General features: G+C 47.9%; 1 protein-coding gene across 1 annotated transcript in view; it reads right to left on the reverse strand.

The window, feature by feature from the left end:
* LOC129835008 (mitotic spindle assembly checkpoint protein MAD1-like) overlaps window positions 1–25342 on the reverse strand; it is a 122544-nt gene that overhangs the window by 86529 nt on the left and 10673 nt on the right. The window lies entirely within an intron of this gene.

Raw genomic sequence — 25342 nt, forward strand, 5'->3', positions numbered from 1 at the left:
CACAGGGACAGGAAGTGTGTGTGTGTGTGACCAGAACACACAGGGACAGGAAGTGTGTGTGTGTGACCAGAACATACAGGGACAGGAAGTGTGTGTGTGTGACCAGAACATACAGGGACAGGAAGTGTGTGTGTGTGACCAGAACACACAGGGACAGGAAGTGTGTGTGTGTGTGACCAGAACACACAGGGACAGGAAGTGTGTGTGTGTGTGTGACCAGAACACACAGGGACAGGAAGTGTGTGTGTGTGTGTGACCAGAACACACAGGGACAGGAAGTGTGTGTGTGTGTGACCAGAACACACAGGGACAGGAAGTGTGTGTGTGTGTGACCAGAACACACAGGGACAGGAAGTGTGTGTGTGTGACCAGAACACACAGGGACAGGAAGTGTGTGTGTGTGTGACCAGAACACACAGGGACAGGAAGTGTGTGTGTGTGACCAGAACATACAGGGACAGGAAGTGTGTGTGTGTGACCAGAACACACAGGGACAGGAAGTGTGTGTGACCAGAACACACAGGGACAGGGAGTGTGTGTGACCAGAACACACAGGGACAGGAAGTGTGTGTGTGTGTGTGACCAGAACACACAGGGACAGGGAGTGTGTGTGACCAGAACACACAGGGACAGGAAGTGTGTGTGTGTGTGTGACCAGAACACACAGGGACAGGAAGTGTGTGTGTGTGACAGGACTACCTCAGACAATGTGAAGGTCCTGTAAATATGTAGGCAGACTCTAAACTAGCAGTCTGATCTAAAACGCTCTCTAGTCGGTAGTGTCCCATCACTGCTGTGGAATAGAGGATCTAATCTCTGAGTGGCTTTAGGGACCATCAGGACTGGGACAACAGTGGGACTGATTCTATTAAGATCCACACACACACACACACACACACACACACACACACACACACACACAGAGAGAGAGAGGATGAGTTCGGTTGAAACTAGGGCTGTTATGGTGACCGTATTACCGCCACACCGGTGGTCACTAGTCATGAGAGCAGTCAAATTCCACGTGACCGTTTAGTCACGGTAATTAGGCTTCTGCTGCTGGTCATTAGTAGCCTACCAAACTTGCTAATAGCCTGGTACTCAGCACTGTATTGTCCCTTTAAAATCACTCTGACATCAATGTAAATTGTAATCGAACACTTCATCAGAGTCCATGAGCTCATGTTGCTCAACATTTCTATTGGCTATGTAATTGCGTGAGAAAACAGAGTGATGGCCTAATATAGGCCTAATATAGGCCTAATATATTTATAAACGTTCCTAATATTAAGCACATTGCTTCTCTTTACACAAGACAGGAGATAACGGTCCTGAATCAAAACTAAATGTCACATATATTATTTGCACAGATTAGGTAAAATGTTGTACTATTGGGGATAGTAGATTTACTTAGAATTCAGTGGAAATGTTTTCTGCTATATGAACTAGTGTAACCCACAGCCGCACGGCCGGGTCAGAACCTGCTATATGAACTAGTGTAACCCACAGCCATACGGCCACACGGCCGGGTCAGAACCTGCTATATGAACTAGTGTAACCCATAGCCATACGGCCGGGTCAGAACCTGCTATATGAACTAGTGTAACCCACAGCCAGGTCAGAACCTGCTATATGAACTAGTGTAACCCACAGCCAGGTCAGAACCTGCTATATGAACTAGTGTAACCCACAGCCATAAGGCCGGGTCAGAACCTGCTATATGAACTAGTGTAACCCACAGCCAGGTCAGAACCTGCTATATGAACTAGTGTAACCCACAGCCATACGGCCGGGTCAGAACCTGCTATATGAACTAGTGTAACCCACAGCCATACGGCCACACGGCCGGGTCAGAACCTGCTAAATGAACTAGTGTAACCCACAGCCATACGGCCGGGTCAGAACCTGCTATATGAACTAGTGTCGCCCACAGCCATAAGGCCAGATCAGAACCTGCTATATGAACTAGTGTAACCCACAGCCATACGGCCACACGGCCGGGTCAGAACCTGCTATATGAACTAGTGTAACCCACAGCCATACGGCCGGGTCAGAACCTGCTATATGAACTAGTGTAACCCACAGCCATATGGCCACACGGCCGGGTCAGAACCTGCTAAATGAACTAGTGTAACCCACAGCCATACGGCCGGGTCAGAACCTGCTATATGAACTAGTGTCGCCCACAGCCATAAGGCCGGATCAGAACCTGCTATATGAACTAGTGTCGCCCACAGCCAGGTCAGAACCTGCTATATGAACTAGTGTCGCCCACAGCCAGGTCAGAACCTGCTATATGAACTAGTGTCGCCCACAGCCAGGTCAGAACCTGCTATATGAACTAGTGTCGCCCACAGCCACACGGCCGGGTCAGAACCTGCTATATGAACTAGCGTAACCCACAGCCACACGGCCGGGTCAGAACCTGCTATATGAACTAGTGTCGCCCACAGCCAGGTCAGAACCTGCTATATGAACTAGTGTAACCCACAGCCACACGGCCGGGTCAGAACCTGCTATATGAACTAGTGTCGCCCACAGCCAGGTCAGAACCTGCTATATGAACTAGTGTAACCCACAGCCACACGGCCGGGTCAGAACCTGCTATATGAACTAGTGTAACCCACAGCCATACGGCCGGGTCAGAACCTGCTATATGAACTAGTGTAACCCACAGCCATACGGCCGGGTCAGAACCTGCTATATGAACTAGTGTAACCCACAGCCACACGGACGGGTCAGAACCTGCTATATGAACTAGTGTCGCCCACAGCCAGGTCAGAACCTGCTATATGAACTAGTGTCGCCCACAGCCAGATCAGAACCTGCTAAATGAACTAGTGTAACCCACAGCCACACGGCCGGGTCAGAACCTGCTATATGAACTAGTGTAACCCACAGCCAGGTCAGAACCTGCTATATGAACTAGTGTCGCCCACAGTCAGATCAGAACCTGCTAAATGAACTAGTGTAACCCACAGCCACACGGCCGGGTCAGAACCTGCTATATGAACTAGTGTAACCCACAGCCAGGTCAGAACCTGCTATATGAACTAGTGTCGCCCACAGCCAGATCAGAACCTGCTAAATGAACTAGTGTAACCCACAGCCACACGGCCGGGTCAGAACCTGCTATATGAACTAGTGTAACCCACAGCCATACGGCCGGGTCAGAACCTGCTAAATGAACTAGTGTAACCCACAGCCATACGGCCGGGTCAGAACCTGCTATATGAACTAGTGTCGCCCACAGTCAGGTCAGAACCTGCTATATGAACTAGTGTAACCCAAAGCCATACGGCCGGGTCAGAACCTGCTATATGAACTAGTGTAACCCACAGTCAGGTCAGAACCTGCTATATGAACTAGTGTAACCCAAAGCCATACGGCCGGGTCAGAACCTGCTAAATGAACTAGTGTAACCCAAAGCCATACGGCCGGGTCAGAACCTGCTAAATGAACTAGTGTAACCCAAAGCCATACGGCCGGGTCAGAACCTGCTAAATGAACTAGTGTAACCCACAGCCATACGGCCGGGTCAGAACCTGCTAAATGAACTAGTGTAACCCACAGCCAGGTCAGAACCTGCTATATGAACTAGTGTAACCCACAGCCATACGGCCGGGTCAGAACCTGCTATATGAACTAGTGTAACCCACAGCCATACGGCCACACGGCCGGGTCAGAACCTGCTATATGAACTAGTGTAACCCACAGCCATACGGCCGGGTCAGAACCTGCTATATGAACTAGCGTAACCCACAGCCATACGGCCGGGTCAGAACCTGCTATATGAACTAGTGTCGCCCACAGCCAGGTCAGAACCTGCTATATGAACTAGCGTAACCCACAGCCATACGGCCGGGTCAGAACCTGCTATATGAACTAGTGTCGCCCACAGCCAGGTCAGAACCTGCTATATGAACTAGTGTAACCCACAGCCATACGGCCGGGTCAGAACCTGCTATATGAACTAGTGTCGCCCACAGCCAGGTCAGAACCTGCTAAATGAACTAGTGTAACCCACAGCCACACGGCCGGGTCAGAACCTGCTAAATGAACTAGTGTCGCCCACAGCCATACGGCCGGGTCAGAACCTGCTAAATGAACTAGTGTAACCCACAGCCATACGGCCGGGTCAGAACCTGCTAAATGAACTAGTGTAACCCACAGCCATACGGCCGGGTCAGAACCTGCTATATGAACTAGTGTAACCCACAGCCATAAGGCCGGGTCAGAACCTGCTATATGAACTAGTGTAACCCACAGCCATAAGGCCGGGTCAGAACCTGCTATATGAACTAGTGTAACCCACAGCCATAAGGCCGGGTCAGAACCTGCTATATGAACTAGTGTAACCCACAGCCATAAGGCCGGGTCAGAACCTGCTATATGAACTAGTGTAACCCACAGCCATACGGCCGGGTCAGAACCTGCTATATGAACTAGTGTAACCCACAGCCATACGGCCGGGTCAGAACCTGCTAAATGAACTAGTGTCGCCCACAGCCATACGGCCGGGTCAGAACCTGCTAAAGGAACTAGTGTCGCCCACAGCCATACGGACGGGTCAGAACCTGCTATATGAACTAGTGTCGCCCACAGCCAGGTCAGAACCTGCTATATGAACTAGTGTAACCCACAGCCAGGTCAGAACCTGCTATATGAACTAGTGTCGCCCACAGCCACACGGCCGGGTCAGAACCTGCTTTATGAACTAGTGTAACCCACAGCCACACGGCCGGGTCAGAACCTGCTATATGCACTAGTGTAACCCACAGCCAGGTCAGAACCTGCTATATGAACTAGTGTAACCCACAGCCATACGGCCGGGTCAGAACCTGCTATATGCACTAGTGTAACCCACAGCCAGGTCAGAACCTGCTATATGAACTAGCGTAACCCACAGCCATACGGCCGGGTCAGAACCTGCTATATGAACTAGTGTAACCCACAGCCATACGGCCGGGTCAGAACCTGCTAAATGAACTAGTGTAACCCACAGCCATACGGCCGGGTCAGAACCTGCTAAATGAACTAGCGTAACCCACAGCCATACGGCCACACGGCCGGGTCAGAACCTGCTATATGAACTAGTGTAACCCACAGCCATACGGCCACACGGCCGGGTCAGAACCTGCTATATGAACTAGCGTAACCCACAGCCACACGGCCGGGTCAGAACCTGCTAAATGAACTAGTGTCGCCCACAGCCATACGGACGGGTCAGAACCTGCTAAATGAACTAGTGTAACCCACAGCCATACGGACGGGTCAGAACCTGCTATATGAACTAGCGTAACCCACAGCCACACGGCCGGGTCAGAACCTGCTAAATGAACTAGTGTCGCCCACAGCCATACGGACGGGTCAGAACCTGCTATATGAACTAGTGTAACCTACAGCCATACGGCCGGGTCAGAACCTGCTATATGAACTAGTGTAACCTACAGCCATACGGCCGGGTCAGAACCTGCTATATGAACTAGTGTAACCCACAGCCGCACGGCCGGGTCAGAACCTGCTAAATGAACTAGTGTAACCCACAGCCATACGGCCAGGTCAGAACCTGCTATATGAACTAGTGTAACCCACAGCCATACGGCCGGGTCAGAACCTGCTATATGAACTAGTGTAACCCACAGCCATACGGCCGGGTCAGAACCTGCTATATGAACTAGTGTCGCCCACAGCCGGGTCAGAACCTGCTATATGAACTAGTGTAACCCACAGCCATACGGCCGGATCAGAACCTGCTATATGAACTAGCGTAACCCACAGCCGGGTCAGAACCTGCTATATGAACTAGTGTAACCCACAGCCATACGGCCGGGTCAGAACCTGCTATATGAACTAGTGTAACCCACAGCCATACGGCCGGGTCAGAACCTGCTATATGAACGAGCGTAACCCACAGCCGGGTCAGAACCTGCTATATGAACTAGCGTAACCCACAGCCACACGGCCGGGTCAGAACCTGCTATATGAACTAGCGTAACCCACAGCCATACGGCCGGGTCAGAACCTGCTATATGAACTAGCGTAACCCACAGCCGGGTCAGAACCTGCTATATGAACTAGCGTAACCCACAGCCACACGGCCGGGTCAGAACCTGCTAAATGAACTAGTGTCGCCCACAGCCATACGGCCGGGTCAGAACCTGCTAAATGAACTAGTGTAACCCACAGCCATAAGGCCGGGTCAGAACCTGCTATATGAACTAGTGTAACCCACAGCCATAAGGCCGGGTCAGAACCTGCTATATGAACTAGTGTAACCCACAGCCATAAGGCCGGGTCAGAACCTGCTATATGAACTAGTGTAACCCACAGCCATACGGCCGGGTCAGAACCTGCTATATGAACTAGTGTAACCCACAGCCACACGGCCGGGTCAGAACCTGCTATATGAACTAGTGTAACCCACAGCCACAAGGCCGGGTCAGAACCTGCTATATGAACTAGTGTAACCCACAGCCATACGGCCGGGTCAGAACCTGCTATATGAACTAGTGTAACCCACAGCCATACGGCCGGGTCAGAACCTGCTATATGAACTAGCGTAACCCACAGCCGGGTCAGAACCTGCTAAATGAACTAGTGTCGCCCACAGCCGGGTCAGAACCTGCTATATGAACTAGTGTAACCCACAGCCACACGGCCGGGTCAGAACCTGCTATATGAACTAGTGTAACCCACAGCCATACGGCCGGGTCAGAACCTGCTAAATGAACTAGTGTAACCCACAGCCATACGGCCGGGTCAGAACCTGCTATATGAACTAGCGTAACCCACAGCCGGGTCAGAACCTGCTAAATGAACTAGTGTCGCCCACAGCCGGGTCAGAACCTGCTATATGAACTAGCGTAACCCACAGCCATACGGCCGGGTCAGAACCTGCTATATGAACTAGTGTAACCCACAGCCACACGGCCGGGTCAGAACCTGCTATATGAACTAGTGTAACCCAAAGCCATACGGCCAGGTCAGAACCTGCTAAATGAACTAGTGTAACCCACAGCCAGGTCAGAACCTGCTATATGAACTAGCGTAACCCACAGCCATACGGCCAGGTCAGAACCTGCTAAATGAACTAGTGTAACCCACAGCCACACGGCCGGGTCAGAACCTGCTATATGAACTAGTGTAACCCACAGCCACACGGCCGGGTCAGAACCTGCTATATGAACTAGTGTAACCCACAGCCAGGTCAGAACCTGCTATATGAACTAGTGTAACCCACAGCCAGGTCAGAACCTGCTATATGAACTAGTGTAACCCACAGCCACACGGCCGGATCAGAACCTGCTATATGAACTAGTGTCGCCCACAGCCACACGGCCGGGTCAGAACCTGCTATATGAACTAGTGTCGCCCACAGCCACACGGCCGGGTCAGAACCTGCTAAATGAACTAGTGTAACCCACAGCCATACGGCCGGGTCAGAACCTGCTATATGAACTAGTGTCGCCCACAGCCACACGGCCGGGTCAGAACCTGCTATATGAACTAGTGTAACCCACAGCCATACGGCCACACGGCCGGGTCAGAACCTGCTATATGAACTAGTGTCGCCCACAGCCACACGGCCGGGTCAGAACCTGCTATATGAACTAGTGTAACCCACAGCCACACAGCCAGGTCAGAACCTGCTAAATGAACTAGTGTCGCCCACAGCCAGGTCAGAACCTGCTATATGAACTAGTGTAACCCACAGCCATACGGCCGGGTCAGAACCTGCTAAATGAACTAGTGTAACCCACAGCCATACGGCCGGGTCAGAACCTGCTAAATGAACTAGTGTCGCCCACAGCCACACGGCCGGGTCAGAACCTGCTAAATGAACTAGTGTCGCCCACAGCCACACGGCCGGGTCAGAACCTGCTATATGAACTAGCGTAACCCACAGCCACACGGCCGGGTCAGAACCTGCTAAATGAACTAGTGTAACCCACAGCCAGGTCAGAACCTGCTATATGAACTAGTGTCGCCCACAGCCACACGGCCGGGTCAGAACCTGCTATATGAACTAGTGTAACCCACAGCCATAAGGCCAGATCAGAACCTGCTATATGAACTAGTGTAACCCACAGCCATAAGGCCAGATCAGAACCTGCTATATGAACTAGTGTCGCCCACAGCCACACGGCCGGGTCAGAACCTGCTATATGAACTAGTGTCGCCCAAAGCCATACGGCCGGGTCAGAACCTGCTAAATGAACTAGTGTAACCCACAGCCATAAGGCCAGATCAGAACCTGCTATATGAACTAGTGTAACCCACAGCCATAAGGCCGGGTCAGAACCTGCTATATGAACTAGTGTCGCCCACAGCCAGGTCAGAACCTGCTATATGAACTAGTGTAACCCACAGCCAGGTCAGAACCTGCTATATGAACTAGTGTAACCCACAGCCATAAGGCCGGGTCAGAACCTGCTATATGAACTAGTGTCGCCCACAGCCAGGTCAGAACCTGCTATATGAACTAGTGTAACCCACAGCCAGGTCAGAACCTGCTATATGAACTAGTGTAACCCACAGCCGGGTCAGAACCTGCTATATGAACTAGTGTCGCCCACAGCCATACGGCCGGGTCAGAACCTGCTAAATGAACTAGTGTAACCCACAGCCATACGGCCGGGTCAGAACCTGCTATATGAACTAGTGTAACCCACAGCCATACGGCCGGGTCAGAACCTGCTATATGAACTAGTGTAACCCACAGCCATACGGCCGGGTCAGAACCTGCTATATGAACTAGTGTAACCCACAGCCATAAGGCCAGATCAGAACCTGCTAAATGAACTAGTGTAACCCACAGCCAGGTCAGAACCTGCTATATGAACTAGCGTAACCCACAGCCAGATCAGAACCTGCTATATGAACTAGCGTAACCCACAGCCGGGTCAGAACCTGCTATATGAACTAGTGTAACCCACAGCCATACGGCCGGGTCAGAACCTGCTATATGAACTAGTGTAACCCACAGCCAGGTCAGAACCTGCTATATGAACTAGTGTAACCCACAGCCAGGTCAGAACCTGCTATATGAACTAGTGTAACCCACAGCCATACGGCCGGGTCAGAACCTGCTAAATGAACTAGTGTAACCCACAGCCAGGTCAGAACCTGCTATATGAACTAGTGTAACCCACAGCCACACGGCCGGGTCAGAACCTGCTATATGAACTAGTGTAACCCACAGCCATACGGCCGGGTCAGAACCTGCTAAATGAACTAGTGTCGCCCACAGCCATACGGCCGGGTCAGAACCTGCTAAATGAACTAGTGTAACCCACAGCCAGGTCAGAACCTGCTATATGAACTAGTGTAACCCACAGCCACACGGCCGGGTCAGAACCTGCTATATGAACTAGTGTCGCCCACAGCCATACGGCCGGGTCAGAACCTGCTAAATGAACTAGTGTCGCCCACAGCCATACGGCCGGGTCAGAACCTGCTAAATGAACTAGTGTAACCCACAGCCAGGTCAGAACCTGCTATATGAACTAGCGTAACCCACAGCCAGATCAGAACCTGCTATATGAACTAGCGTAACCCACAGCCGGGTCAGAACCTGCTATATGAACTAGTGTAACCCACAGCCATACGGCCACACGGCCGGGTCAGAACCTGCTATATGAACTAGTGTAACCCACAGCCACACGGCCGGGTCAGAACCTGCTATATGAACTAGTGTAACCCACAGCCATACGGCCGGGTCAGAACCTGCTATATGAACTAGTGTAACCCACAGCCATACGGCCGGGTCAGAACCTGCTATATGAACTAGTGTAACCCACAGCCATACGGCCGGGTCAGAACCTGCTATATGAACTAGTGTAACCCACAGCCATACGGCCAGATCAGAACCATTCTGTTCTTCTGAAATAGACTACATTTTCTTCACATGTTTCTTCATGCGGTCCCGTGTGGCTCAGTTGGTAGAGCATGGCGCTTGCAACGCCAGGGTTGTGGGTTCAATTCCCACGGGGGGACCAGGGTTCAATTCCCACGGGGGGACCAGGATGAATATGTATGAACTTTCCAATTTGTAAGTCGCTCTGGATAAGAGCGTCTGCTAAATGACTTAAATGTTAAATGTAAATGTAATGCCCGTCTAAAATAAATAACGGATTTATTGTGAAGGTGTAGGATATATTGCATGGATTTACTGTGAAGGTGTAGGATATATTACATGGATTTACTGTGAAGGTGTTGATTATATTACATGGATTCATTGGTGAAGGTGCAGATTATATTACATGGATTTACTGTAAAGGTGTAAGCTAGATTACATGGATTTATTGGTGAAGGTGTAGATTATATTACATGGATTTACTATGAAGGTGTGGGCTAGATTACATGGATTTATTGGTGAAGGTGTAGGCTAGATTACATAGATTTACTGTGAAGGTTTATGCTAGATTACATGGAGTTACTGTGAAGGTGCGGGCTAGATTACATGGATTTATTGGTGAAGGTGTAGATTATATTACATGGATTTACTGTGAAGGTGTAAACTAGATTACATGGATTTATTGGTGAAGGTGTAGGCTAGATTACATGGATTTACTGTGAAGGTTTATGCTAGGTTACATGGAGTTACTGTGAAGGTGCAGGCTAGATTACATGGATTTACTGTGAAGGTGTAGATTATATTACATGGATTTACTGTGAAGGTGTAGGATATATTACATGGATTTACTGTGAAGGTGTAGGCTAGATTACATGGATTTACTGTGAAGGTGTAGATTATATTACATGGATTTACTGTGAAGGTGAAGGATAGATTACATGGATTTACTGTGAAGGTTTATGCTAGATTACATGGAGTTACTGTGAAGGTGTAGATTATATTACATGAATTTACTGTGAAGGTGTAGATTATATTACATGGATTTACTGTGAAGGTGTAGGCTATATTACATGGATTTACTGTGAAGGTGTAGGCTATATTACATGGATTTACTGTGAAGGTGTATGCTAGATTACATGGATTTCCTATTTAAAACATAAATGATCCAAAAGGTCGGCATCAGTGGCTTTGTGTGGAAGCCAGGAGATGCTAAACGTGTTTATGTTAATTAACGGTCCGTTGCCGTGAGACCGGGGGGTATTTGCTTGACATTCAGCGGCTGACAGAATGTCACAGGCCGAGTTGAAACTAGTTTGTCCACTGTGAGTAACACTTGGAGAAATTCTACAACTGGAGAAATTCTTCAAACATTCAAGGTCGTGATCGAAAGACGGCCAGTGAAATCATTTAGTTACTGATATCTGCTTCATCATTGGGTTCCCGTTTTGACGGTCCCTAAACGCACTACCGTAATAGACTCTAAAATCTCCTGTCTGTCCCACTCTAAACACACTACCGTAGACTCTAAAATCACCTGTCTGTCCCACTCTAAACACACTACAGTAATAGACTCTAAAACCACCTGTCTGTCCCACTCTAAACACACTACCGTAGACTCTAAAATCACCTGTCTGTCCCACTCTAAACACACTACCGTAATAGACTCTAAAATCACCTGTCTGTCCCACTCTAAACACACTACCGTAGACTCTAAAACCACCTGTCTGTCCCACTCTAAACACACTACTGTAGACTCTAAAACCACCTGTCTGTCCCACTCTAAACACACTACCGTAGACTCTAAAACCACCTGTCTGTCCCACTCTAAACACACTACCGTAGACTCTAAAACCACCTGTCTGTACCACTCTAAACACACTACCGTAGACTCTAAAATCACCTGTCTGTCCCACTCTAAACACACTACCGTAATAGACTCTAAAATCACCTGTCTGTCCCACTCTAAACACACTACCGTAGACTCTAAAACCTCCTGTCTGTCCCACTCTAAACACACTACCGTAATAGACTCTAAAACCACCTGTCTGTCCCACCCTAAACACACTACCGTAATAGACTCTAAAACCTCCTGCCTGTCCCACTCTAAACACACTACCGTAGACTCTAAAACCACCTGTCTGTCCCACCCTAAACACACTACCGTAATAGACTCTAAAACCTCCTGCCTGTCCCACTCTAAACACACTACCGTAATAGACTCTAAAACCACCTGTCTGTCCCACCCTAAACACACTACCGTAATAGACTCTAAAACCTCCTGCCTGTCCCACTCTAAACACACTACCGTAATAGACTCTAAAACCACCTGTCTGTCCCACTCTAAACACACTACCGTAATAGACTCTAAAACCTCCTGCCTGTCCCACTCTAAACACACTACCGTAGACTCTAAAACCACCTGTCTGTCCCACTCTAAACACACTACCGTAGACTCTAAAACCACCTGTCTGTCCCACTCTAAACACACTACCGTAGACTCTAAAATCACCTGTCTGTCCCACTCTAAACACACTACCGTAGACTCTAAAATCACCTGTCTGTCCCACTCTAAACACACTACCGTAATAGACTCTAAAATAACCTGTCTGTCCCACTCTAAACACACTACCGTAATAGACTCTAAAACCACCTGTCTGTCCCACCCTAAACACACTACCGTAATAGACTCTAAAACCACCTGTCTGTCTGTACCACTCTAAACACACTACCGTAGACTCTAAAATCACCTGTCTATCCCACTCTAAACACACTACCGTAATAGACTCTAAAATCACCTGTCTGTCCGACTCTAAACACACTACCGTAATAGACTCTAAAATCACCTGTCTGTCCCACTCTAAACACACTACCGTAGACTCTAAAATCTCTTGTCTGTCCCACTCTAAACACACTACCGTAATAGACTCTAAAACCACCTGTCTGTCTGTACCACTCTAAACACACTACCGTAGACTCTAAAATCTCCTGTCTGTCTGTCCCACTCTAAACACACCTGTCTGTCCCACTCTAAACACACTACCGTAATAGACTCTAAAACCACCTGTCTGTCCCACTCTAAACACACTACCGTAGACTCTAAACACACCTGTCTGTCCCACTCTAAACACACTACCGTAATAGACTCTAAAACCACCTGTCTGTCCCACTCTAAACACACTACCGTAGACTCTAAAATCACCTGTCTGTCCCACTCTAAACACACTACCGTAATTGACTCTAAAATCAACTGTCTGTCCCACTCTAAACACACTACCGTAGACTCTAAAATCACCTGTCTGTCCCACTCTAAACACACTACCGTAATAGACTCTAAAACCACCTGTCTGTACCACTCTAAACACACTACCGTAATGACTCTAAAACCACCTGTCTGTCCCACTCTAAACACACTACCGTAGACTCTAAAACCTCCTGCCTGTCCCACTCTAAACACACTACCGTAGACTCTAAAATCACCTGTCTGTCTGTCCCACTAAACACACTACCGTAATAGACTCTAAAACCACCTGTCTGTACCACTCTAAACACACTACCGTAATGACTCTAAAACCACCTGTCTGTCCCACTCTAAACACACTACCGTAGACTCTAAAACCTCCTGCCTGTCCCACTCTAAACACACTACCGTAGACTCTAAAATCACCTGTCTGTCTGTCCCACTAAACACACTACCGTAATAGACTCTAAAATCAGCTGTCTGTCCCACTCTAAACACACTACCGTAATAGACTCTAAAATCACCTGTCTGTCCCACTCTAAACACACTACCGTAGACTCTAAAATCTCTTGTCTGTCCCACTCTAAACACACTACCGTAGACTCTAAAATCACCCTGTCTGTCCCACTCTAAACACACTACCGTATTAGACTCTAAAACCACCTGTCTGTCTGTACCACTCTAAACACACTACCGTAGACTCTAAAATCACCCTGTCTGTCCCACTCTAAACACACTACCGTAATAGACTCTAAAATCACCTGTCTGTCCCACTCTAAACACACTACCGTAGACTCTAAAATCACCCTGTCTGTCCCACTCTAAACACACTACCGTAGACTCTAAAATCTCCTGTCTGTCTGTCCCACTCTAAACACACCTGTCTGTCCCACTCTAAACACACTACCGTAATAGACTCTAAAACCACCTGTCTGTCCCACTCTAAACACACTATCGTAGACTCTAAAATCACCTGTCTGTCCCACTCTAAACACACTACCGTAGACTCTAAAACCACCTGTCTGTCCCACTCTAAACACACTACCGTAATAGACTCTAAAACCACCTGTCTGTCCCACTCTAAACACACTATCGTAGACTCTAAAATCACCTGTCTGTCCCACTCTAAACACACTACCGTAGACTCTAAAATCACCTGTCTGTCCCACTCTAAACACACTACTGTAATAGACTCTAAAATCACCTGTCTGTCCCACTCTAATCACACTACCGTTGACTCTAAAATCTCCTGTCTGTCCCACTCTAAACACACTACCGTAGACTCGAAAATCACCTGTCTGTCCCACTAAACACACTACCGTAGACTCTAAAATCTCCTGTCTGTCCCACTCTAAACACACTACCGTAATAGACTCTAAAACCACCTGTCTGTCCCACCCTAAACACACTACCGTAATAGACTCTAAAACCACCTGTCTGTACCACTCTAAACACACTACCGTAATTGACTCTAAAATCAACTGTCTGTCCCACTCTAAACACACTACCGTAATAGACTCTAAAATCACCTGTCTGTCCCACTCTAAACACACTACCGTAATGACTCTAAAACCACCTGTCTGTCCCACTCTAAACACACTACCGTAGACTCTAAAACCTCCTGCCTGTCCCACTCTAAACACACTACCGTAGACTCTAAAATCACCTGTCTGTCTGTCCCACTAAACACACTACCGTAATAGACTCTAAAATCTCCTGTCTGTCCCACTCTAAACACACTACCGTAATAGACTCTAAAATCAGCTGTCTGTCCGACTCTAAACACACTACCGTAATAGACTCTAAAATCACCTGTCTGTCCCACTCTAAACACACTACCGTAATAGACTCTAAAATCTCTTGTCTGTCCCACTCTAAACACACTACCGTAGACTCTAAAATCACCCTGTCTGTCCCACTCTAAACACACTACCGTAATAGACTCTAAAACCACCTGTCTGTCTGTACCACTCTAAACACACTACCGTAGACTCTAAAATCACCCTGTCTGTCCCACTCTAAACACACTACCGTAATAGACTCTAAAATCACCTGTCTGTCCCACTCTAAACACACTACCGTAATAGACTCTAAAACCACCTGTCTGTCTGTACCACTCTAAACACACTACCGTAGACTCTAAAATCTCCTGTCTGTCTGTCCCACTCTAAACACACCTGTCTGTCCCACTCTAAACACACTACTGTAATAGACTCTAAAATCTCCTGTCTGTCCCACTCGAAACACACTACCGTAATAGACTCTAAAATCACCTGTCTGTCCCACTCTAAACACACTACCGTAGACTCTAAAACCACCTGTCTGTCCCACTCTAAACACACTACCGTAGACTCTAAAATCACCTGTCTGTACCACTAAACACACTACCGTAGACTCTAAAACCACCTGCCTGTCCCCCTCTAAACACACTACCGTAGACTCTAAAACCACCTGTCTGTACCACTCTAAACACACTACCGTAGACTCTAAAATCTCCTGTCTGTCCCACTCGAAACACACTACCGTAATAGACTCTAAACACACCTGTCTGTCCCACTCTAAACACACTACTGTAATAGACTCTAAAATCACCTGTCTGTACCACTAAACACACTACCGTAGACTCTAAAACCACCTGTCTGTACCACTCTAAACACACTACCGTAGACTCTAAAATCTCCTGTCTGTCCCACTCGAAACACACTACCGTAATAGACTCTAAAACCACCTGTCTGTCCCACTCTAAACACACTACCGTAATAGACTCTAAAATCACCTGTCTATCTGTCCCACTCGAAACACACTACCGTAGACTCTAAAATCTCTTGTCTGTCCCACTCTAAACACACTACCGTAGACTCTAAAATCTCTTGTCTGTCCCACTCTAAACACACTACCGTAGACTCTAAAATCACCTGTCTGTCCCACTCTAAACACACTACCGTAGACTCTAAAACCACCTGTCTGTCCCACTCTAAACACACTACCGTAGACTCTAAAACCACCTGTCTGTCCCACTCTAAACACACTACCGTAGACTCTAAAATCACCTGTCTGTCCCACTCTAAACACACTACCGTAGACTCTAAAATCTCTTGTCTGTCCCACTCTAAACACACTACCGTAGACTCTAAAATCACCTGTCTGTCCCACTCTAAACACACTACCGTAGACTCTAAAACCACCTGTCTGTCCCACTCTAAACACACTACCGTAGACTCTAAAATCACCTGTCTGTACCACTAAACACACTACCGTAGACTCTAAAACCTCCTGTCTGTACCACTAAACACACTACCGTAGACTCTAAAACCACCTGTCTGTACCACTCTAAACACACTACCGTAGACTCTAAAATCTCCTGTCTGTCCCACTCGAAACACACTACCGTAATAGACTCTAAACACACCTGTCTGTCCCACTCTAAACACACTACTGTAATAGACTCTAAAATCACCTGTCTGTACCACTAAACACACTACCGTAGACTCTAAAACCACCTGTCTGTACCACTCTAAACACACTACCGTAGACTCTAAAATCTCCTGTCTGTCCCACTCGAAACACACTACCGTAATAGACTCTAAAACCACCTGTCTGTCCCACTCTAAACACACTACCGTAATAGACTCTAAAATCACCTGTCTGTCCCACTCTAAACACACTACCGTAATAGACTCTAAAACCACCTGTCTGTCCCACTCTAAACACACTACCGTAGACTCTAAAATCACCTGTCTATCCCACTCTAAACACACTACCGTAGACTCTAAAATCACCTGTCTGTCTGTCCCACTCGAAACACACTACCGTAGACTCTAAAATCACCTGTCTGTACCACTCTAAACACACTACCGTAGACTCTAAAATCTCTTGTCTGTCCCACTCTAAACACACTACCGTAGACTCTAAAATCACCTGTCTGTCCCACTCTAAACACACTACCGTAATAGACTCTAAAATCACCTGTCTGTCCCACTCTAAACACACTACCGTAATAGACTCTAAACACACCTGTCTGTCCCACTCTAAACACACTACCGTAATAGACTCTAAACACACCTGTCTGTCCCACTCTAAACACACTACAGTAATAGACTCTAAAACCACCTGTCTGTCCCACTCTAAACACACTACCGTAATAGACTCTAAAACCACCTGTCTGTCCCACTCTAAACACACTACCGTAGACTCTAAAACCACCTGTCTGTCCCACTCTAAACACACTACCGTAGACTCTAAAACCACCTGTCTGTCCCACTCTAAACACACTACAACTACCATCTCTCTCAAACCAATTGCCAAGTAAGTGAACGGAGGTGAAGCATGAAGACCCAGCAGCCGCTGGCTGGAACAGTCACTTCATTGGTGGACCAAAAGCACATCACTCTAATACACACACACACTACCGTAACACACACACACACACACACACATTGGTAGAGACTAACACACACACACACACACACACATTGGGAGAGACAAACACACACACACACACACATTGGGAGAGACGAACACACACACACTGGGAGAGACTAACACACACACACTGGGAGAGACTAACACACACACACACTACCGTAACACACACACACATTGGGAGAGATTAACACACATCTGAGTCAACCCCTCCAGCCAATTTAAAAGTTAAGGGGATCAGGTCCACATAGAGAGGTAGTTTAGAAACTTGGTGAGATGTGAGAGGCAGGATTACATGGTGTGTCTCTAGGTGTGTGTGGTAAAGGATTATACAGTCATCTAATAGGAGGTATAAAATCCAGAAGAGATGTTAAATTCTACAACCACCTAAAAGGAAGCGATTCCCAAACCTTCCATAACAAAGCCTTCACCTACAGAGAGATGAACCTGGAGAAGAGTCCCCTAAGCAAGCTGGTCCTGGGGCTCTGTTCACAAACACAAACAGACCCCACAGAGCCCCAGGACAGCAACACATTTAGACCCAACCAACTAAAAGATAATTACTTGACACATTAGAAGGAAATCACCCAAAAAAACAGAGCAAACTAGAATGCTATTTGGCCCTAAACAGAGAGTACACAGTGGCAGAATACCTGACCACTGTGACTGACACAAACTTAAGGAAAGCTTTGACTATTTACAGACTCAGTGAGCATAGCCTTGCTATTGAGAAAGGTCGCCGTAGGCAGACCTGGTTCTCAAGAGAAGACGGGCTATGTGCTCACTGCCCACAAAATGAGGTGGAAACCGAGCTGCACTTCCTAACCTCCTGCCCAATGTATGACCATATTAGAGACACATATTTCCCTCAGATCACACAGATCCACAAAGAATTTGGGGGAAAAAAATCAAATTTTGATAAACTCCCATATCTACTGGGTGAAATACCACAGTGTGCATCACAGCAGCAAGATGTGTGACCTGTTGCCACCAGAAAAGGGCAACCAGTGAAGAACAAACACCATTGTAAATACAACCCATATTTATGTTTATTTAAATGACCTTTTGTACACCATTATAACACTGTACATAGATATATGAAATGTGTCTATTCAAGTGAAGAGAGAGATCTAAGGCCCATGTTCTCATTGGCTGCAGTAGCTGAGAGAGAGACAGAGAGAGAGAGAGAGAGAGGCAGAGAGAGAGAGAGAGAGAGAGAGAGAAAGGGAGAGGCAGAGAGACAGAGGGAGAGCGAGAGCGAGAGCGAGTGAAAGAGAGGCATCGAGACAGAGGGAGAGCGAGAGCGAGAGAGAGTGAAAGAGAGGCAGAGACAGACCCGTCACCAAAGACACTGCTCCCTCTCTGTCTGTCAAACCTTTCTTCAAGGGCCAATACAGCACTTGTTTCCACGGTAATGTCAACCGTGGGAAAGTAATGATGCCCTACTGTCTATATATGTTTCAGTGTGTCACCTATCAAACAGTCGGCCTGTCACCTACCAAACAGTCGGCCTGTCACCTATCAAACAGTCGGCCTGTCACCTATCAAACAGTCGGCCTGTCACCTATCAAACAGTCGGCCTGCCACCTACCAAACAGTCGGCCTGCCACCTACCAAACAGTCGGCCTGCCACCTATCAAACAGTCGGCCTGTCACCTATCAAACAGTCGGCCTGTCACCTATCAAACAGTCTGCCTGTCACCTATCAAACAGTCTGCCTGTCACCTATCAAACAGTCTGCCTGTCACCTACCAAACAGTCGGCCCGTCACCTATCAAACAGTCGGCCCGTCACCTATCAAACAGTCTGCCTGTCACCTATCAAACAGTCGGTCTGTCACCTATCAAACAGTCGGTCTGTCACCTATCAAACAGTCGGTCTGTCACCTATCAAACAGTCGGTCTGTCACCTATCAAACAGTCGGTCTGTCACCTATCAAACTAAACACACTGTCAGTCTGTCTGTCCGTTACATATCCAGTACAACCCAACACAGTCTGTCCACAGCAATGCTTAAACCACATCAGGAGACCACAGGGAAAGATACGGTAGCTTCCCTTTAATTAAATGGTTCACCTAGCAAGAGACCGTTGTGTTTGGCTAGCAGTGTTTCTGTAGCCTACCGTACAACGTAGGGCATACATGGCTAGCAGTGTTTCCGTAGCCTACCGTACAACGTAGGGCATACGTGGCAGGCAGTGTTTCCGTAGCCTACCGTACAACGTAGGGCATACGTGGCTAGGTGTATTTCCGTAGCCTACCGTACAACGTAGGGCATACGTGGCTAGCAGTGTTTCCGTAGGCTACCGTACAACGTAGGGAATACATGGCTAGCAGTGTTTCCGTAGCCTACCGTACAACGTAGGGCATACATGGCTAGCAGTGTTTCCGTAGGCTACCGTACAACGTAGGGAATACATGGCTAGCAGTGTTTCCGTAGGCTACCGTACAACGTAGGGAATACATGGCTAGCAGTGTTTCCGTATTCTACCGCACAACGTAGTGCATACATGTGATGGCAGAGTTAGCAAAACAAATGCAAAACATGGCTAGCTTGGGACATGCTGTCGGAGTCAGTACAGCCAATGGGATTTTCAGCGCATCGCGCCAACAGGAGTCAACATCTCTCCGGTAAGAAGAAGGGCGGCGGTGTATGTTTCATGATTAACGACTCATGGTGTAATTGTAACATACAGGAACTCAAGTCCTTTTGTTCACCTGACCTAGAATTCCACACAATCAAACGCCGACCGTATTATCTCCCAAGAGAACTCTCCTTGGTTATTGTCACAGCCGTGTACATCCCCCCGCAAGCGGATAACAAGGCAGCCATCAAGGAACTTCACTGGACTTTACGCAAATTGGAAACCATATATCTGGAGGTTTCATTTATTGAGGCTGGGTCTTTTAACAAAGCCAATTTGAGAACAAGGCTACCTAAATTCCATCAGCATATCAATTGCAGTACACGAGCGAGTAACACGCTTGACCATTGCTACTCTAACTTCCGCGATGCACACAAGGCCCTCCCCCCCCGCCCTCCTTTTGGCAAATCTGACCACAACTCCATCTTGTTGCTCCCCACCTATAGGCAGAAACTAAAAACAGGAAGCGCCGGTGCTTAGGTCTATCCAATGCTGGTCTGACCAATCGTGGACTGGGATATGTTCCAGGTAGCCTCAGAACAACATTGACGTATACGCTGACTCGGTGAGCGAGTTCATCAGGAAGTATATAGGAGATGTTGTACCCACTGTGACTATTAAAACCTTCCCTTAGATTGATGGCAGCATTCGCGCAAAACTGAAAGCACGTATCACCGCATTTAATCATGGCAACTGGGAATACGGCCGAATACAAACAGTGTAGTTATTTCCTCCGCAAGGCAATCAAACAACCAAAGAGTCAGTATGGAGACAAAGTGAAGTCGTAATTCAACAGCTCGAGCACGAAACGTATGTGGCAGGGTCTACAGACAATCACGGATTACAAAAAGAAAACCAGCCGAATCGCAGACATCGACGTCTTGCATCCAGACAAATTAAACAACTTCTTCGCTCGCTTTGTAGACAATACAGTGCCTCTGACACGGCCCGCTAACATAGACGGTGGGCTCTCCTTCGCTGTGGCCGACGTGAGTAAAACTTTAAACGTGTTAACCCTCGCAAGGCTGCCCAGACGTCCTCAGAGCATGCACAGACCAGCTGGCTGGTGTGTTTACGGACATATTCAATCTCTCCCTATCCCAGTCTGCTGTCCCCACATGATTCAAGACGGCCACCATTGTTCCTGTTCCCAAGAAATCCAAGGTAACAACTAAATGACTATCGCCCCGTAGCAGTTACTTCTGTCATCATGAAGTGCATTGAGAGACTAGTCAAGGATCATATCACCTCCACCCTACCTGTCACCCTAGACCCACTCCAATTTGCTTACCAACCAAATAGGTCCACAGACGATGCAATTGCCATCACACTGCCCTATCCCATCTGGACAAGAGGAATACCTATGCAAGAATGCTGTTCATTGACTACAGCTCAGCATTCAACACCATTGTACCCTCAAAACTCATCATTAAGCTTGAGTCCCTGGGTCTTGACCGTGCCCTGTGCACCTGGGTCCTGGACATCCTGACGGGCTGCCCCCAGGTGGTGAAGGTAGGAAACATCTCCACTACGCTGATCCTCAACACTGGGACCCCACAAGGGTGTGTGCTCAGAACCTCTCCTGTACTTCCTGTTCACCCACCACTGCATGGCCATGCACACCTCCAACTCAATCATCAAGTTTGCAGACGACACAACAGTAGTGGGCTTGATCCCCAACGACGAGACAGTCTACAGGGAGGAGGTGAGGGCACTCGGAGTGTGGTGTCAGGAAAACAACCTCTTACTCAACATGATCAAGACAAAGGAGATGATTGTGGACTACAGGAAAAGGAGGACCGAGCATGCCCCCATTCTCAGCGACGGGGCTGTAGTGGAGCAAGTTGAGAGCTTTAAGTTTCTTGGCGTCCAGATCACCAACAAACGAACATGGTCCAAGCACACCAAGACAGTCGTGAAGAGGGCACGACAAACCTATTCCCCCTCAGGAGACTGAAAAGATCTGGCATGGGCCCTCAGAAGGTTATGGAGCTGCACCATCGAGAGCATCCTGACAGGTTGCATCACCGCCTGGTATAGCAACTGCTCAGCCTCCGACCGCAAGGCATTACAGAGGGTAGTGCGTACGGCCCAGTACATCACCGGGGCCAAGCTTCCTGCCAACCAGGACCTCTATACCAGGCGGTGTCAGAGGAAGGCTCTAAAAATGGTCAAAGACTCCAGCCACCCCAGTCATAGACTGTTCTCTCTACTACCGCACGGCAAGCGGTACCGGAGCGCCAAGTCTAGGTCCAAGAGACTCCTAAATAGCTTCTACCCCCAAGCCATAAGACTCCTGAACAGCTAATCAAATGGCTCCCCGGACTATTCACATTGCCCCTCCCTCTGGAACGCTGCTGCTACTCTCTATTATATATGCATAGTCACTTTAATAACTCTACCTACATGTACATCATTACCTCAATTACCTCGACACCGGTGCCCCCGCACATTGACTCTGTACCGGTACCCCCTGTATATAGCCCCACTATTGTTATTTACTGCTGCTCTTTAATCATTTGTTATTCTTATCTCTTAATTGAATATTTTTTTACGCATTTTCTTAAAACTGCATTGTTGGCCAAGGGCTTGTCAGTAAGCATTTCACTGTAAGGTCTACCTACACCTGTTGTATTCGGCACGTGACAAATAAAATTAGATTTGTGTACAGTATCCTACATTATCTATTCTATACTATCTATTGCATCTTAGCCGCTCTGTCACTTCTCATCCATATATTTTATATTTATATATTCTCTCATCCCATTACTAGATTGTGTGTATTAGGTTGTTGTTGTGGAATTGTTAGATATTACCTGTTAGATGCTGCTGCACTGTCGGATCTAGAAACATAAGAATTTCACTACACTCACAATAACATCTGCATGTGACCAATAACATTGTATTTTATTTGATGAAGTCACCCCATTGTTTCCTATGTGAAATCTCAGCGACGCGTTTGAAGATCAGGAAGTGTCATTTCAGCATGTCGCCATCTTGCTACATGGAGGTTTTGGAAACATGGCATGCACAGTTTGAGCTACTCCAGGAAGTGAAACATGGCATGCACAGTTTGAGCTACTCCAGGAAGTGAAACATGGCATGCACAGTTTGAGCTACTCCAGGAAGTGAAACATGGCATGCACAGTTTGAGCTACTCCAGGAAGTGAAACATGGCATGCGCAGTTTGAGCTACTCCAGGAAGTGAAACATGGCATGTACAGTTTGAGCTACTCCAGGAAGTGAAACATGGCATGCACAGTTTGAGCTACTCCAGGAAGTGAAACATGGCATGCGCAGTTTGAGCTACTCCAGGAAGTGAAACATGGCATGCGCAGTTTGAGCTACTCCAGGAAGTGAAACATGGCATGTACAGTTTGAGCTACTCCAGGAAGTGAAACATGGCATGCACAGTTTGAGCTACTCCAGGAAGTGAAACATGGCATGTACAGTTTGAGCTACTCCAGGAAGTGAAACATGGCATGCACAGTTTGAGCTACTCCAGGAAGTGAAACATGGCATGCGCAGTTTGAGCTACTCCAGGAAGTGAAACATGGCATGTACAGTTTGAGCTACTCCAGGAAGTGAAACATGGCATGCACAGTTTGAGCTACTCCAGGAAGTGAAACATGGCATGCACAGTTTGAGCTACTCCAGGAAGTGAAACATGGCATGTACAGTTTGAGCTACTCCAGGAAGTGAAACATGGCATGCGCAGTTTGAGCTACTCCAGGAAGTGAAACATGGCATGCGCAGTTTGAGCTACTCCAGGAAGTGAAACATGGCATGCGCAGTTTGAGCTACTCCAGGAAGTGAAACATGGCATGCACAGTTTGAGCTACTCCAGGAAGTGAAACATGGCATGCACAGTTTGAGCTACTCCAGGAAGTGAAACATGGCATGCGCAGTTTGAGCTACTCCAGGAAGTGAAACATGGCATGCGCAGTTTGAGCTACTCCAGGAAGTGAAACATGGCATGCGCAGTTTGAGCTACTCCAGGAAGTGAAACATGGCATGCGCAGTTTGAGCTACTCCAGGAAGTGAAACATAACATGCGCAGTTTGAGCTACTCCAGGAAGTGAAACATGGCATGCACAGTTTGAGCTACTCCAGGAAGTGAAACATAACATGCGCAGTTTGAGCTACTCCAGGAAGTGAAACATGGCATGCCAAGTTTGAGCTACTCCAGGAAGTGAAACATAACATGTGCAGTTTGAGCTACTCCAGGAAGTGAAACATAACATGTGCAGTTTGAGCTACTCTAGGAAGTGAAACATGGCATGCACAGTTTGAGCTACTCCAGGAAGTGAAACATAACATGTGCAGTTTGAGCTACTCTAGGAAGTGAAACATGGCATGCACAGTTTGAGCTACTCCAGGAAGTGAAACATAACATGTGCAGTTTGAGCTACTCCAGGAAGTGAAACATAACATGTGCAGTTTGAGCTACTCCAGGAAGTGACATTAGAGGCTAGCTCAGTGCTGCCCCCTCTGAGTGAGTATCAAGTTGTTTGAGAGCTGCCCAACAGATTATTATTATTATCATTCAGCTCAAACTGGCTGATCGATCATCTACATAGTGAACTAACAGCTTTGGGAACGCAGCATATTGTCATCCATCATTATTATTTTACAAGCTGAAGCGGATGATTGGCCGGTCAGGTGAGTTACCAGAACCTCCCGGGTCAGAGAGCAGCCCTGTATGTCGAGTCCTCACACACACACACCGGTCAGGTGACCAGAACCTCCCGGGTCAGAGAGCAGCCCTGTATGCCGAGTCCTCACACACACACACCGGTCAGGTGACCAGAACCTCCCGGGTCAGAGAGCAGCCCTGTATGTCGAGTCCTCACACACACCGGTCAGGTGACCAGAACCTCCCGGGTCAGAGAGCAGCCCTGTATGTCGAGTCCTCACACACACCGGTCAGGTGACCAGAACCTCCCGGGTCAGAGAGCAGCCCTGTATGTCGAGTCCTCACACACACCGGTCAGGTGACCAGAACCTCCCGGGTCAGAGAGCAGCCCTGTATGTCGAGTCCTCACACACACCGGTCAGGTGACCAGAACCTCCCGGGTCAGAGAGCAGCCCTGTATGTCGAGTCCTCACACACACACACCGGTCAGGTGAGTTACCAGAACCTCCCGGGTCAGAGAGCAGCCCTGTATGTCGAGTCCTCACA

Source organism: Salvelinus fontinalis, chromosome 3 (assembly GCF_029448725.1).
Source record: "Salvelinus fontinalis isolate EN_2023a chromosome 3, ASM2944872v1, whole genome shotgun sequence".
In the NCBI taxonomy this organism is placed as follows: Eukaryota; Metazoa; Chordata; class Actinopteri; order Salmoniformes; family Salmonidae; genus Salvelinus; species Salvelinus fontinalis.